The sequence below is a fragment of the Mustelus asterias genome, chromosome 2, assembly GCF_964213995.1.
Source record: "Mustelus asterias chromosome 2, sMusAst1.hap1.1, whole genome shotgun sequence".
NCBI lineage: Eukaryota > Metazoa > Chordata > Chondrichthyes > Carcharhiniformes > Triakidae > Mustelus > Mustelus asterias.
The window spans coordinates 152,716,226-152,732,376 of record NC_135802.1 but is presented as its reverse complement, the minus strand read 5'-3'; positions in this window follow the sequence as shown (position 1 = coordinate 152,732,376).

Genomic DNA, 16,151 nt, shown 5'->3' with positions numbered 1-16,151 from the left:
GGTGGGTGCCAGGAATGTGTTGCCAGAGGAGGTGTAGGAAGCAGACACATCAGTAACATTTAAAAGGTATCTGGATGGGTACATGAATAGGGAGAGATATGGACCAAGTAAGGACAGAGGTTTTGTTTAGTTTAGTTAGGGCATCATGACCAACACAGGCTTGGAGAGCCAAAGGGCCTGTTCCTGTGCTTGTACTTTTCTTTGTCCTTTGTAAAATCGATTACCAGGAAATAATATAATCAGTACCCATTCTTGAACTTCCAATACATTCTGGTAAATTGTCCGCAATGTTGTTAATAGGTTTGGAACACCATTGTGATGATTTACTCTTAAATATAATTGTTGTCATCTACTCCTTTGTGGCCATTGTTAACTACTTTCATTAAACTTCTTGTGACCAGGAAGCCTTAGTAATTAAACCGTAAAGAACGATTGTAGTTACTATTCAGCTATAAATCAGAGCCCATGGTGAAATGTCAGTCTCTCCTCTTAAAAAGGGATGGTGTGGCTACAAAGGCTACTTTTTAAAGTCATTGGCTGCAGGATTTCTTGACTTCTAAGACAATTGGGGAAATGGGTTATGTGCATTCCATTGACTAGCTTTCTTTTCCAAAGATCACAAATTTCAGAGAATCATAATAAAATCCCTACAGTGCAGAAGGCCCAGTGAGAATGCACTGACTCTATGACAGAGCATCTTACCCAGACCCCTATCCCCGTAACCCCACATATTTACCCCACTAATTCCCCTCACCTGTACATGTTAGCACACTAAGGGACAACTTAGCATTGCCAATCCACCTAACCTGCACATCTTTGGACTGTGGGAGGAAACTGGAGCACCTGGGGGAAACCCATGTAGAAATCATAGAAACCCTACAGTGTAGAAGGAGGCCATTCGGCCCATCGAGTCTGCACCGACCACAATCCCACCCAGGCCCTACCCCCACATATTTACCCGCTAATCCCTCTAACCTACACATCCCAGGACTCTAAGGGGCAATTTTTAACCTGGCCAATCAACCTAACCCGCACATCTTTGGACTGTGGGAGGAAACCGGAGCACCCGGAGGAAACCCACGCAGACACGAGGAGAATGTGCAAACTCCACACAGACAGTGACCCGAGCCGGGAATCGAACCCGGGACCCTGGAGCTGTGAAGCAGCAGTGCTAACCACTGTGCTACCGTGCCGCCCTGGGGAGAACATGCAAACACCACACAGTCACCCAAGCCTGGAATTGAACCTGGATCCCTGGCGCTATGAGGCAGCAGTGCTAACCACTGTGCTGCCCATGGGCACCTGGTGTGCATTGAAAGAAATTTGACTAGGATAAGTTCAGTTTTGGTTAAATGTGACAGAAAAGTGTGGCACAACAGACAAGAAATGCGATATTTTAGAAAACCTTCTGCAGTATTGCACCTGGTTAACTTGAAGTTATGTGTGCAGGGGAGCAGAAGGGTGAATGGGAGTGGAAATCCCGAGTAAAATAGTTTGGAAAGAAGTTTGTGGGAGACTCCTGCAAAGACGGTGAAATAAGTGTCTTTTTTTGGGAGTTTTAAGCTATCATCAAGAGATCCTTCATCCTCAAAGGTGTTCAAAAGGCAAGGGAGGAACAGAGGAAAATGTCCTGACTCTACAAAAGCATGCGGAATCAGCTCCTGCTGTGGTCAATGTCAGGATGTATCTCCTCTTCACCCAGGCTTCCTTCAAGATCTGGATCAGATCCACTCCTGCAACATGATGAGACATGCTGACATTTCTTCTTCCAAAAGTTCCACAAGGAGAGCCTAATGATCAGCAGCCTGTAGGGTGAGGATGGTTCAGATGTACTGAGGACCTAACAATCCTTTTATGTACACATTGAACCTACAGACAACAAACGGACTCCCTGTACTCCCCGTTCCCTATCACAGAGTCTTCAGTTGAGCGAAGGAGAATATGGACAAACTGCTATCCCCGAAATGAACTAAAAGAGGTGATCTCATTGAAACCAACAAAATACTCAAAGGGATAGACTGGATAGAAGTAGGTAAGGGTAAGATGTCACTCTTGGTGGGGTATCTAGAACCAGGGGGGCACAATTTCAAAAAAGGGGGGAAGCCACTTATGACTGAGATGAGGAGAAATTTCTTTAAACAGAGGGTATTGAATAGTTGGAATTCTCTATCTCTGAGGGCTGTGGTAGCTCAGCCATTGAGTATATTTAAAACAGATTGCTAGATTTCTAATGAACAATATGGGGATAGTGTAAAAGGCATTGAAGTGTTCGATCAGCCATGATCATATTGAATGGTGAAGAAGGCTCAATGGGTTGAACGGCCTACTCCTTTAACTGTGTTCGTATCACAGGTCTGCATGAAAAAAACATGTGATATGCATGACATTGATCAGATTCTAATAAAAGATATAATATAACCTTTCTGTTCAATATTATCTACGTTACTCGTTAAAAATTGGTTTTGTTAAAAGAAAGTTAATGTAACTCTTTCACTACCAATCTTTTTTGATCGCCTGTTTTTCAGTGTGAAGTGCTAATATTATTCCTTTGTGTAGTCTGTCATGCTTCTTTCAGAGTATCTGGATCTACAAGATCACTTATTGCAGCAGATTAAAAGTGCAACTGAAAGATTTACAAGAAGCCATTGTCAGATTCCACCAACTTTCATTGGCTGATTTCCTTAATCAGTTTCATACTTCTCTCATCAATTAACCAATCAACTGTCACCATGTGTGGAATCTTCTGGGGCCGCCAGCAGTGGGAAGCTTGGCGGACGTGGGCAGGAGGATTTAATTTGATGTGAGGCCAAAAACAAACTTCCTGAGATGGATGGAGGGCAGCGTGGTGGCACCGTGGTTAGCACTGTTGTTCCACAGCGCCAGGGACCCGGGTTCGATTCCGGCCTTGGGTGACTGTGTGGAGTTTGTTAGTTTTCCCCCCCCTGGGTCTGTGTGGGTTTCCTCCGGGTGCTCCGGTTTCCTCACATAGTCCAAAGATGTGTAGGTTAGGGGGATTAGTGGGGTAAATGCATAGGATTTCGAGGATACAGTGGGGATGGACCTCGGTAAGATGCTCTATTGGAGAGTTGATGCAGATTTGATGGGCCGAATGGCCTCCTTCTGCACTGAAGGGATGCTATGAATTGAATGATTATGTTCTCAGGACTTTAAAGGATGAACAGTCTCGAGAAGCCTATTTGCACCCATTGGCAAGTCATGCATGCTCATTAAAAGGCCAGCTTGCTGGAATTAAGTCCCCTGCCAGCAAGAAATTGCAATGTTCACAGTGACAACTTAAGTGGCGTGCATCTGGAAACAGTAAGAAGTCTTACAACACCAGGTTAAAGTCCAACAGGTTTATTTGGAATCACGAGCTTTCGGAGCGCTGCTCCTGCACTCACCTGATGAAGGAGCCGCGCTTCGAAAGCTCTTGATTCCAAATAAACCTGTTGGACTTTAACCTAGTATTGTGAGACTTCTTACTGCGCCTACCGCAGTCCAAAGCTGGCATCTCCACATCATGGTAATGCTGTGAATGGCAACTTCCTTCCTGCCCCCATTGTGAGAATCAACAAGCTCCTCATGGATACACAATGAGCTAAACAGCGCAAGATTGCAAGTGGTCAGCCATCCTCCCACCCCCGCTTCCCCAGCAAAAATCATTCCTACCTCCATGCCAGCCACCAAACAGAATAGAAGATTATGACTACCTTTTTGGCAATACTTCAGTTAACTCCTCATCCGCTGCAGCCACCTCACCTCTTAAATCATCTCACCTCATTAACTATCGATTCCACCAGGTATGTGTCCCCCTCCTGCAATTTTATCAACCTCTCCATTATCCACTCCCAAGAATCAACAGGTTTATCTGATGTGCAAGCTCGTGTGAACCAAGATTAAGGCTTTTAAAACCATTGGGTATCGTTTTGCCATTACTTCAGAATTATTTGTGCTGAAGGAGTGAGGAAAACTTGTCAGATGTGAAGACAAGAAATAGATGACTTATTATCTCTTGTTTGCTGTGATGTTAGAAGGATGTTGGTTACAGAAAGGTATCTCTTAAAGTAGTCTTTGCAGTCTTCGGTAGGTTAACTATAAGTCTTCATTAACAGCTAAAACTATTTACACATGTACTTCCCTGACTTCTTATCTGCAGTGTTGGACTGGGGTAAACACAGTAAGGAGTCTAACAACACCAGGTTAAAGTCCAACAGGTTTATTTGGTAGCAAACGCCACTAGCTTTCGGAGCGCTCGAAAGCTAGTGGCGTTTGCTACCAAATAAACCTGTTGGACTTTAACCTGGTGTTGTTAGACTCCTTACTGTTCTTATCTGCAACCAGAGGATTAAGCAGACAACCATCCCACCAGAAAGTGCACACAAACAGACAAATGACAAGCTATTTAATTGCCAGTGACCTTGCCCTACAACTGGAGGCACAACTCTGCCAATGGTGGAGTGATTAAATTCAGGGCTGTTCAAGATGTCAGCGAGTTGCAGATGTCTTGGAAGGTTGTAGGGCTGGAAGAGATTATAGATGTAGCGAAGGGCAAAGCCATGGGGGGGAGGGGGTGGGGGGGGGAGGAGGTGGCATTGGGATAAGCATTTTAAAATAACAGAATTGTTACAGTGGAGAAGGAGGCCCTTTGTGTCTCTCCAAACGAGCATCATGACTTAGTGTCATTCTCTTGCCTTCTCCCTGTACCCTGCACATTGTTACTATTCAAGAGATCATCTAATGCCCTCTTGAATGCCTTAAGTGAACCTGCCTCCACTGCACTTCCAGGGAAAACTTGATTTTAAAAAAATGCGAGGGGCCTGGACAGGAGTAGACAGGGGAGAAACTGTTCCCATTGGTGGAAGAATCAAGGACCCGAAGAAACACTATGGCTGGAATTTTACCACCATTCACGCTGGTGGGATTTTCCCATCCCAATGCAGTGAATGGAGATTTGGCTGGCTGCCAAATTCTCTGACCTCAATGCAACAGGTGCATGGCGTGAATAGTAAGATTGCACCCAGTGAGTGGTTCAGGTTTGGAAAGCACTGCCTGAGAGTGTTGGGGAGGCAGGTTCCATTGAGGCATTCAACAGGGAATTAGATGATTATCAATGTGCAGGATCACAGGGGGAAGGCAGGAGAATAGCGGTAGATTAAATGCTCATTCGGACAGCCTGTGCAGCCACAGTGGGCCAAATGGCCACTGTCTGTCATGCAACAATTTACTTTATGTGATATTCTCTGGTGCATGTAGTCAAGGTGTATTACATTGTTTACAGTTCCTCAGTATGGTACAGGAGCAGAGCCTTAGAGACTTTTGCCCCCATTGAGACTTTGTGGCAACTGCCCCAAAATGTTACTGTGCCGCCTGACACATTGCCTTCAATTCCTAGAGATTCCAGGCCAATCCTGGAGGGTTGGCAACCCTGGGGGCAGGTGCCAGGTAGCTCGCCTGCCCATGAGCCAATTAATAGCCACTCAAATTCTGCAGTTTTTCCCGTGGCAGGCAGAGGCGGGTGCCAAGTAGGAAACCTGGCAGCTCTCAGAGATGGGACTTTCTCCCCAGATGGAGGAGCTGGGGCCAATTAACGATCCGCAAACCGTTAAACTGTTGCTGGACAAGCCATGGAACGGGAGCTGGTCTGTGCCTGACATTAAATGTGGGGGGTTGTAGACCCCTGTGCAACATAAAATTCAACCTTTTGTATTTTATGGCTTCTATTGTATATCGATCAGTTATTTTGTTATTATTTCTTATCTTTTTTCCTGGTATTACATTTATCACTGCTCGTGACCTGGATTTCATCTTCATCCTCTACTAAATCTTGGAGCGATTATTATTTTAATTTCTGTCTGAGTCCTCCTCTCTCTCTATAACAAGAACAGGGCAGCACGGTGGTTAGCACTGCTGCCTCACAGCGCCAAAGACCCGGGTTCGATTCCCGGCTTGGGTCACTGTCTGTGCGGAGTCTGCACGTTCTCCCTGAGTCTGCGTGTGTTTCCTCCGGGTGCTCCGGTTTCCTCCCACAGTCTGAAAGATGTGCTGGTTAGGTGCATTGACCCAAACAGGCACCGGAATATGGCACGAGGGGAATTTCACAGTAGCTTCATTGCAATAATGTAAGCCTTACTTGTGACTAATAAATTAACTTTAACTGAATGTTCACCAAGAGCTGTGAAACAGATACAGCATGTAAAGATTCAAGAATGTGTTCTGTGTGCCTCAGCATAGCAACAGTTGAGGCTACCTTGTTTAATGTTTTAAGGAACGATAGATAGATTTTTAAAGGAATTAAGGGTTATGGTGAGCGGGTGGGTAAGTGGAGCTGAGTCCACAAAAAGATCAGCCATGATCCTATTGAATGGCGGAACAGGCTCGAGGGGCCAGATGGCCTACTTCTGTTCCTAGTTCTTATGTTCTGATTTAATTTAGTGATTTATGCCTGTATAACCATGAGATACATTGAACATAGAACAGTACAGCACAGAACAGGCCCTTCGGCCCACGATGTTGTGCCGAGCTTTATCTGAAACCAAGATCAAGCTATCCCACTCCCTATCAGCCTGGTGTGCTCCAGGTGCCTATCCAATAACCGCTTAAATGTTCCTAAAGTGTCTGAATCCACTATCACTGCAGGCAGTCCATTCCACACCCCAACCACTCTCTGCGGAAAGAACCTACCTCTGATATCCTTCCTATATCTCCCACCATGAACCCTATAGTTATGCCCCCTTGTAATAGCTCCATCCACCCGAGGAAATAGTCTTTGAACGTTCACTCTATCTATCCCCTTCATCATTTTATAAACCTCTATTAAGTCTCCCCTCAGCCTCCTCCGCTCCAGAGAGAACAGCCCTAGCTCCCTCAACCTTTCCTCATAAGACCTACCCTCCAAACCAGGCAGCATCCTGGTAAATCTCCTCTGCACTCTTTCCAGCGCTTCCACATCCTTCTTATAGTGAGGTGACCAGAATTGCACACAATCAGAGAGTTTGGCAATGAGCGGGGACATCTAGTGGAACAGTCAGACATCCTCGCTTCATGATGTTCAACTATTTAAACTACGTGATGCGTTTCATTAAACCATAAGTTAATTCAGAGTGATAACATTTTATATACATTTTTAACTGGCTTGCTTTGAGTATTGTCATGGAAAGGAAAGAAAAAGAGCAAATAACTTTGCAGTATTAGGAATTGTAGTGTTTCCTATGACAACTTTTAAGTTTATTCAAAAGAAATTTCTATAAATGAATGAATCATTTAAAATTTTGTAGGCATTAGCATATGTACACCTTAGTACATGGGCATAATGAATCATTGATTAGAATCATGGAATCCCTACAGAGCAGAAGGAGGCTATCTGACCCATCGAGTCTATACCGACTCTCTGACAGAGCATCTTATCCATGTCTCTCCCCCACCCTATCCCTGTAATCCCGCACATTTACCCGGCTATTCCTCTTAACATGAGGGACACTAAGGGGCAACTTAACATGGCCGATCCATCTAATCTGAACATCTTTGGACTATTGAAATTATGATATTGGAATTATTATGTGTGGCTTCGAAAATAAAATAGTTACATTTAATACTGCTGATAACTTTCACCTCTTTGTTAATCAAGAATCTCTTTTGCTCAGCCTTAAAAATATTCAAAGACTCCGCTACCACTGCCTTTGCAGGGAGAGAGTTGCAGAGACTCACGACGCTCTGAGAGAAAAGGTTTCCCCTCTTCTCCGTCTTAAATGAGCAGCCCTTTATTTTTAACCAGTGGCACCCGGTTCGAGAAGGTTCTGCTCTACTCTCTGATGGGATTTACATTTGTCTCTTCTCCAATGTTCACCTTCATCGTTTTCTACTTCCCTTTGCATCTTTGATCAGGTATCCACTAAAATGTGTTTTCACAACCACATTTCCTTCCCCAGGATCTGTCTGCGGCTCTCACTTATTCCACGTGGATTCCAACTAAAATTCCAGCATTCATGTTTCCGATCCTGCCACAGTTACAGATATCTCTGGGACATGCAGCATTCCTCAAACATCTGTTCTCACCGCATCCTGATGTTCATACGTAATGCCACGTGCTGCCACATGCGTGTTCTCCAAGTCTCTCTTCAGCAGCACTGACTCACTATCGCATTCCTGGTGAAGCAGCTCTGAGGGAAGTTCCCAACCTTGGTCACTGGATTCATTTATAACATTTACGGTGGTCATCTGAAAAAAACATGCATTATTCCAGTCTCACCAAATGAACTCCCCCATCATCCTACCTAGACATCTATAGAAGACATATTTATTGCAATGGGCTAATTTTGTTGGCAGTGCGTAAAACTAACCATCATTTAATTTCTATTTTTGCTTCATTCGTTCCCCTGACGTGAATATCACTGGCAAGGCTCACAGCTGCTGGTGAGTCACCTCGAACCGCTGGAGTCCATGTGGTGTAGGTACCCCCAAAATGCTGTTTGAGGTGGGGGGAGGGAGAAGGTTCCAGGGTTTTGACCCAGGGTCAGTGAAGGAACGGCCATATACCAGCAGTTCCATGTCAGCGTAATCTGTGACATGGTGGAGAACATGCTGGTGGTCATGTTCCCAAGCGTCTGCTGCCCTTGTTTGTCTAGCTGGTACAGGTCATTTCTTGGGAAGGTGTTGTTGAAGGAGACTTGGCGAGTTGCTGTACATGTTGAAATATTGAGATAAATTTAAATTAGGCTTTGGTCGGCTTCCCTAGCTATTAGAGAATTGCACCAATGCTTTGAACCTTAGAATTTTAAATTTATTTACATCAGCCTTTTCTTCAAGTTAGGGACAATGTTGTTTTCAGATAAAATTGTATCGGAGGGGCAATGCTGATACCTGGACATTATATCAGCCACCGCCATCATTGTGAGATGCTGGGTGACACAGCAGCTGCTGTTGTTACTTTTCTCACCTCTACCCTGAATTCCATAAGAATGAATATAGTCATCTTTTATTTTGAATGTTACAAGCGACATCAGCAAAATAAACCCACAGGGCTGAATTTTCTGGCCTCTCCCGGCTGGTGGGATTCCCCTGCGGTGGGTTTTCTGGTGGCAGGACGGGTGAGCCACGCAAAGCACTGTAGATATCGTCAGGAATGCAAGATCCCACCAGTGGCCAATGGTGAGCCACCGGCACTGACGGAAAACATACTTGGGGGCGGGGTGGGTGTAGAAAATGCCCCTAGTGGCAAAGTGGTTAATACTGCTGCTTCACAGTACCAGGGACCCAGATTCAATTCCAGCATCGGGTGACTGTGTAGAGTTTGCACATTCCCCCCATGTCTACGTGCGTTTCCTCCAGATGCTCCGGTTTTTTCCCACACTCCCAACATGTGCGGGTTAGATTGATTGGCTATGCTCAATTGTTCCTTAGTGCCAGGGGATCAGCTGGATAAATACGTGGGGTTATGGGGATAGGGCCTGGGTGGGATTGTTGTCGGTGCAGGCTTGATGGGCTGAATGGCCTCCTTCTGCACTGTAGAAAGTCTTTGATCTATGATTTATTTTACATTACTCATGCTGAAATAAGTTTGCAAGCAAATTCTTTCAAGCAAATTTTACAGCTCTGCTGTGGCATGTCTCTCCCCTACACCCGGTGGATATGGTGAGGCATTTAAATCTCCATTCAGTTTGGCAGGACTGTAATATCCCACAGGTACGGTGGAGTGGGGTGGGGTTAGGGGGCAGGGGGGGTCTTTATTTAATGGATATTCTATTCAAAAGTAGAAACAACAACAGATAGAGGAACCTATCAGGGAGAGGGGGGAGGCTTAGTCATGAGTTATTTTAGGTCTCACTAAAATATGATGCACATGAAGGATAATTGCCGATTGCAAATAAAAGCACTGTTAAATGGATACCAGATTCTTCTTCTAACACCTAATTGACAAATGACCCTTCAATTCAATACTTGAAAATCTGTTCTAAACCATCTGTAAAACATGTCTTTGGTATGCACGTCATGGTGGATGTATTTCAGGGCAACTGTTTAAGGTTTGATGATTGATTAGATGTCCAGCTGGAGGTCATTAAATAGGCCTTTACCCTCTAATCATTTAATTACACGTCCAAATTTAAAAAAAATGAGACAGAACATTTTTGGCTCACTTGTGCGTCTATTTGCAATAATGAATAATTTAAGCCCGCGGTTTTGATTCCAAGGTTTTTCATGTCAGCAAATTTGCTACAGAATTGACTTTTACACAGAAACCCGCGATGAAATAATATAGAAAGCAGTGGGTTTTGCACAATGGTACTACTTGTCATTTCAGGAATTCACAGCACTCTGCAGAAATCAAACAGTTTTCACTAGGAAGAATAAAACAGAAACAACCGCAGTTGGTTCCACATGTACGCGTGCGGAATGCCAATGTACCAAATCATTTCCCATCCTCTCCCATTACATAGCAATGCTCGTCTGAGCATAACAGTTAAATGTATTATCCAGATTTAAGCATGAAATGTTCCCCAATTATTTATGTTTTCATTGCTCAGCACACTGAACGCCACCAGTCCAGCACATCACTCATCATTCACACACACTAACAGATCCCTGTAATGATCACATTTTATAACAGCACAAAAAAGCTATCTTTTTGCTGTTACGACCCATGTGTGAAACAGACCCTATGAGCAAAACAGATGAAGCTGATTACTATACACACTCGAGCTTATAACTGTTAAAGTATACAGCCAGAACTAAAGAAAAATCTTTTGCCCCTCAAGATACTTTGAAAATTGCCACTATATTTTGCTAATGACAAGTTTTCACTTGTTCATTGACCTTTGCTATGTCAGGTTTATATCTAGGTTGATCACTGTGGATTCGACAAATCTGAGTCGATGATGCAAACACTAGTGTGATTATCCTTTTATATTCCTTTGGCCATTTTATCATCAGTAGACATGAGTAAGATATGAAAATGGAAAACCACATTCATTCATTTGTTCAGTTAAAAAATTATTTTCTCCTTTCCAGGCTATGTGAGTTAATTTAGTTATGAGGGCCGTGTGTTTAAATTTCAGCTTATGTGCGCAGTTGCACTATACCGACTGGTACTGCATGTCTTTCTAAACCATCACTGCTTAGTGATGGCCAGAAATACACTCAAATAAATTTCCCCTTCAACTTCCTTCCTTCATAGTCCTAAAATATGAGGCCATTAGCACAATATTACAATACAGGATACCTTCCTAAGCACCGAACATTTCCATTGTCCCATCTAAGGAAAAGGCAGCACATCCATTACTGGATGTAAGGTGTGGCATCGTGGCACAGTGGTTAGCACCGCTACCTCACAGCGCCAGGGACAAAGGTTAAATTCCGGCCTTGGGTGACTGTCTGTGTGGAGTTTGCATGTTCTCCCCGCGTCTGCATCGGTTTCCTCCAAAGAATGCAGGTTAGGGTGATTGACCATGGTAAATTGCCCCTTAGCATCTGGAGGAATAGCAGGGTAAATGCATAGTGTTACAGGATGAGGGCCTGGGTGGGATTGTTGTTGGTGCAGGCTTGATGGGCTGAATGGCCTCCTTCTGCTCTGTAGGGATTCTATGATCCGTCCGTCACACTAGAGAAAGTGGGAAAGATGTTTAAGATTTCAAATTATTGAAACTTATATTTAGAAAATGTAGGACCACTGGACCAGACATTTCACATGCAATACCTATCTCCATCCATTCATACTTGAAAGTAGAATCACAGGTCCTCCATTGGACTCTGATTTGAACATTGAAAATTGAGTTGGCAAGATTTGAGTGCAGAGTGGGCAGGAGATTTTTTATAAAGTTTTTGTCTGCACCCCATTTTTCAGTCTGAGAGAGGTGGTAGGCAAACACAAACCATTCCCAACCCCACCATAAACTTGTCAGTTCTCTCCACAGGTGCTGGGATTTTCTGCCCCCTCCCCTGTGCATGTATTGCAGTGGCAGAGGAGGCCCACCATTGGCCAGCAGTGGGATCTTCCAGTCCTACCACTGTCAATGGAAATTCCCACTGTTCACACCCTCCACCACCAGGGAACCCTCAGCGTGGGGCATGGGGAAGGGTTCCAGGAGATCCTGCCAATGGCTGGAAAATCCCATCCAATTATTAAGTGTTTCAGAATTTGCTGCTTTAGCTTCAGGATTACAGCATCTGCAGTTTCCTTTTTTTTCAGTCAAACTCCAGATGATTGCCTAACTTGGAGGGAAAGTGGCTTCGGAGGAATCAGCTCAGGAATCACACAATGAGTTGAACAGGAGATGTCAACACATGAACAATGGCAGATCAAGTTTAGTGAAGTACGAAGAATTGCATATAGGAAGAGAAAATGTAAGATACTCCAGAATCCATGTCATGTTGTACCAGTGAAGGTTGAAGTTTAACAAGATCTGGGGTCTCAACCTGACAGGGGCGAAACCACGATCATGCAGGCGATGAGACTACCCAATTGCACTTGGGGTGTGCTGACGCCTGTGATGGTGGTTTGCCCAGGATAGAGTATAGTAAAGGATCCGGATAGCCGATGGGATTAAACCGAGGCTTTACTTGGTGCAATTTTTCAAAGGCACCTCGGCCTTTTGGCTAGGATGAAGCATCAGATCAAGCCAGGATGGCGTGCAATACCTCATCTTGGATCTTGTTTGTCCCTCTTGTAGGGACTATGAATTGGATTCAACTTGAATTTTTTGGATGGAATAAGAATTTGAAAAAATGATCTGGGGTCTTAGTATATTTGATGCTCAACATGTTTTCCTTCCAGCAGTGAAGGCTAAGAGGAGATTTGATAAAGCTGTTTAAAATTATGAAGGGTTTATACAGAGTAAATGGAAAGAAATTGATTCCAATGGTTGAAAGGTTAAGAGGACACAAATTTAAGATGATTGACAATAGATGTAGAGGTGACAAGAAGGAAGATTATTTTACACAACGGCTGGTTAGGATTTTGAATACACGACTGTACCTGATAGAGTGATGGATATAAATTGAACAATAATCTTGGCGAAGTACTTGAAGGAGAAAAAAACTGCAGGGTTGTGGGGAAGGAATGAGGGAATGGGACTAATTAGGTAGTTCTCTCAAAGTGCTGGTACAGACTCAATGGCTGGAATTTTCTGGCCGTTCATGCCAGCAGGATTTTCTGGTTCCACTGCAGTGAGTGGAGATTTGGCTGAGCACCAAATTCTCTGTCCTCACTTGCTGCAACGGTAGGCAGTGAACGGCTGGAGAATTCCAGCCAATAGCTAAACATTCCCACTCTATCTACTCAATCATCGTGTAAAAATTAGCTTATGAGAGATAGTCAACATTGGGAAGAATGCACTTGTTCGGTAACAGCAAATTGGTGCCAGCACCTGGATTGCTCTTCGAATGAGTCGGTGCAGATTCAGTGGGCCAAATGGCCTCCTTCTATACCATAGTTATCTGTGGTTCTATGAAATGAATAAAGCCAAAACAGTGCAGTCCACTTCTGAGCAACTTATATAACGTTAACCATACAGTATAGTGTCTGAGCTGACCACTCTTGGACATACTTGTCTAGTCCTTGCCACTGATTGAAGCACCAGATGCATTTCAGAGAAAAGATGCAAGGCTGATTCCTAATGTTAAGAGGTTTGAGTTAAGAGGAAAGAGTGGCGAAATCTGAACTTCTGTCCAATCAAAGGAAGTAGCTGAGATCTGATCTTCTCTGACCCAAATTGCAAGAGTCAGATAATGGACAACAGGTTCAATTAATTTAAGGTCATGTAAGGAAATGGCACAGCACTGGTACTGACTCAATACAGAAAGATCTACCTCAAGTGTAAAAAGGGCGTCAAAATGACAAAGAAGTTCTTAAATTGAATTTGGCAACAGAAGTGCAGGATAATAACATATATATTGTTTCATTTGATTAATTGTTAAACTAAAACTAAGGGGTAAGGTGAGGCCATTGATGGATGTGGATAGAACAACCAATGCTATACAGGCTGCCAAAGGGCTAAAGATAATATTTTGCCTCAATTTTTCCAAAAAGTCGGGTAATGCATTTTATCAGAATGGGAACTGACTGAAGGATGCTGCAGGCATAGGTTGTAATGCTATTCAAATGATTATCTAAGGGAATGGTTCACAGAGTCACAAAATTGTTACAATGCAGCAGGAGGCCATTTGGCCCATCATGCCTGCACCAGCTCTCCAAATGTGTATTATGATTTAGTGTCATTCCCTGCCTTTTCCCTGTATGCCTGCACATTGTTTCAATTCAAGTAATCATTTAATGCCATCTTGAATGCCTCAATTGAACCTGCCTCCACCACACTCCCAGATAGTGCATTCCAGACCCGAATTACTCGTTGTGTGAAAAGTTTTTTCTCACATCACATTTACTTCTTTTGCAAATCATTTTAAGTCTGTGCCCTGCTGTTCTCAATTATCTTACAAGCGGGAACAATTTCTCCCTGTCTTCTCTGCTCAGCCCCTCAAAATTCTGAACATCTCCAGCAAATCTCCTCTTAGCCTTCTACCCTCCAAGGAGAACAGTCTTAACTTCTCCAATCTATCCTTACAACTGAAGTTTCTCATTTCTGGAATCATTCTTGTAAACATCTTCTGCACCCTCTCCCACGTGTTCACATCCTTTCTATAGTGTGGCCCCCAGAACTTTCCACAATATTCCAGCTGAAGTCTAACTAATGTCTTGTATAATTTCAGCATAACCTCCTTGCTCTTGTACTCTATTCTATTAATCACGTCCAGAATTTAATTACCTGCTCTCTCCACCTGTCCTGCCACCTTCAATGATCTATGCACATATACACCCAAGTCTCTCTGCTCCTGGACCCCTTTAAGAACTTCACCCCTCATTTTTTAGTGTCTCTCCATGTTCCCCCTACCAAAATGCATCACCTCACACTTCTTCACATTGATCTTTATCTGCTACCTACTGCCCATTCCAGCAACTTGTCTATGTCCTTTTAAAGTTCTACACTGTCCTCTTCACAGTTTGCAATACTTCCCCGTTTTGTGTCTTCCGCAAACTTTGAACTTGTTCCCTGCACACCAAGACTTAGATCATTAATATATATCAGGAAAAGCAAGAGTCCCAATATCGACTGCTGGGGAACTCCACTACAAACCCTCCTCCAGCTGGTTGTTAAACAGCTTTGCAGTCTAAAGGTAAATAGATCTCATGGGCTGGAGAAGATGTCCCTGAAAGTTTATTTTTATTTATTTGTGTCACAAGTAGGCTTACATTAACACTGCAATGAAATTACTGTGAAAATCCCCTAGTCGCCACATCCGAATCTCCTTAAGGAACTACAGGAGGAAATTGCAGGAACTCAGACACAAACCTTCCAGAAATAATGAGGTATTGCAGAAGATTTTTTTTATTTGTTCATGGGATGTGGGCGTCACTGGCTGGGCCAACATTCATTGCACATCCCTGAGGGTATTTAAGAATCAAACACTTGCTGTGGGTCTGGAGTCAATGTAGGCCAGACCAGGTAAGGTCGGCAGATTTCCTTCCCTAAAGGACATTAGTGAACCAGATGTTCGTTTTATGACAATCGACAGTAATTTCATGGTCATCATTAGACTTTTAATTCCAGATTTTTATTGAATTCAAATTTCACCATCTGCCGTGGTGAGATTTGAACCCGGAGCATTATTCTGGGTCTCTGGATTACTAGTCCAGCGAAATTACCACTTGGCCACCACCTAGTGCTAGGGGATCAAATGGAGAAAGATTTGAGTTTTACTTGTAAAAGGATAACAGAATTGACAAAGGAATCCTGAGCTTGAAGTCCGTTTTGAGTAAAATATGGACTTTTCTTAAAGAGATGATCATGCAGCATTTGCACAGAATTAACATAATGTCAGTAGAAAAAGTGGGTGCAGCTATCAGCAAAGCAAAACCAGGATCTATATGGATGGACAATACTGTGTATGTGATGACTCCTTTGAAAGAGTTCTCTAATTAGTCTCACTCCCCTATGAGAGCCTGGAAAATGTTTTTTCCCCCCAAGTATTCCACTTTGAAGATTGCAATAGAATCTCAGAATGGAATGTCAGCCATGGCTCAGTTGGTAGTCTTACCTCTTGAGTCCGTAGCTTCAACTCCCACTTCTGGCCCTGAGCAACAAAATCTAAACCAAGATATTGCTGCA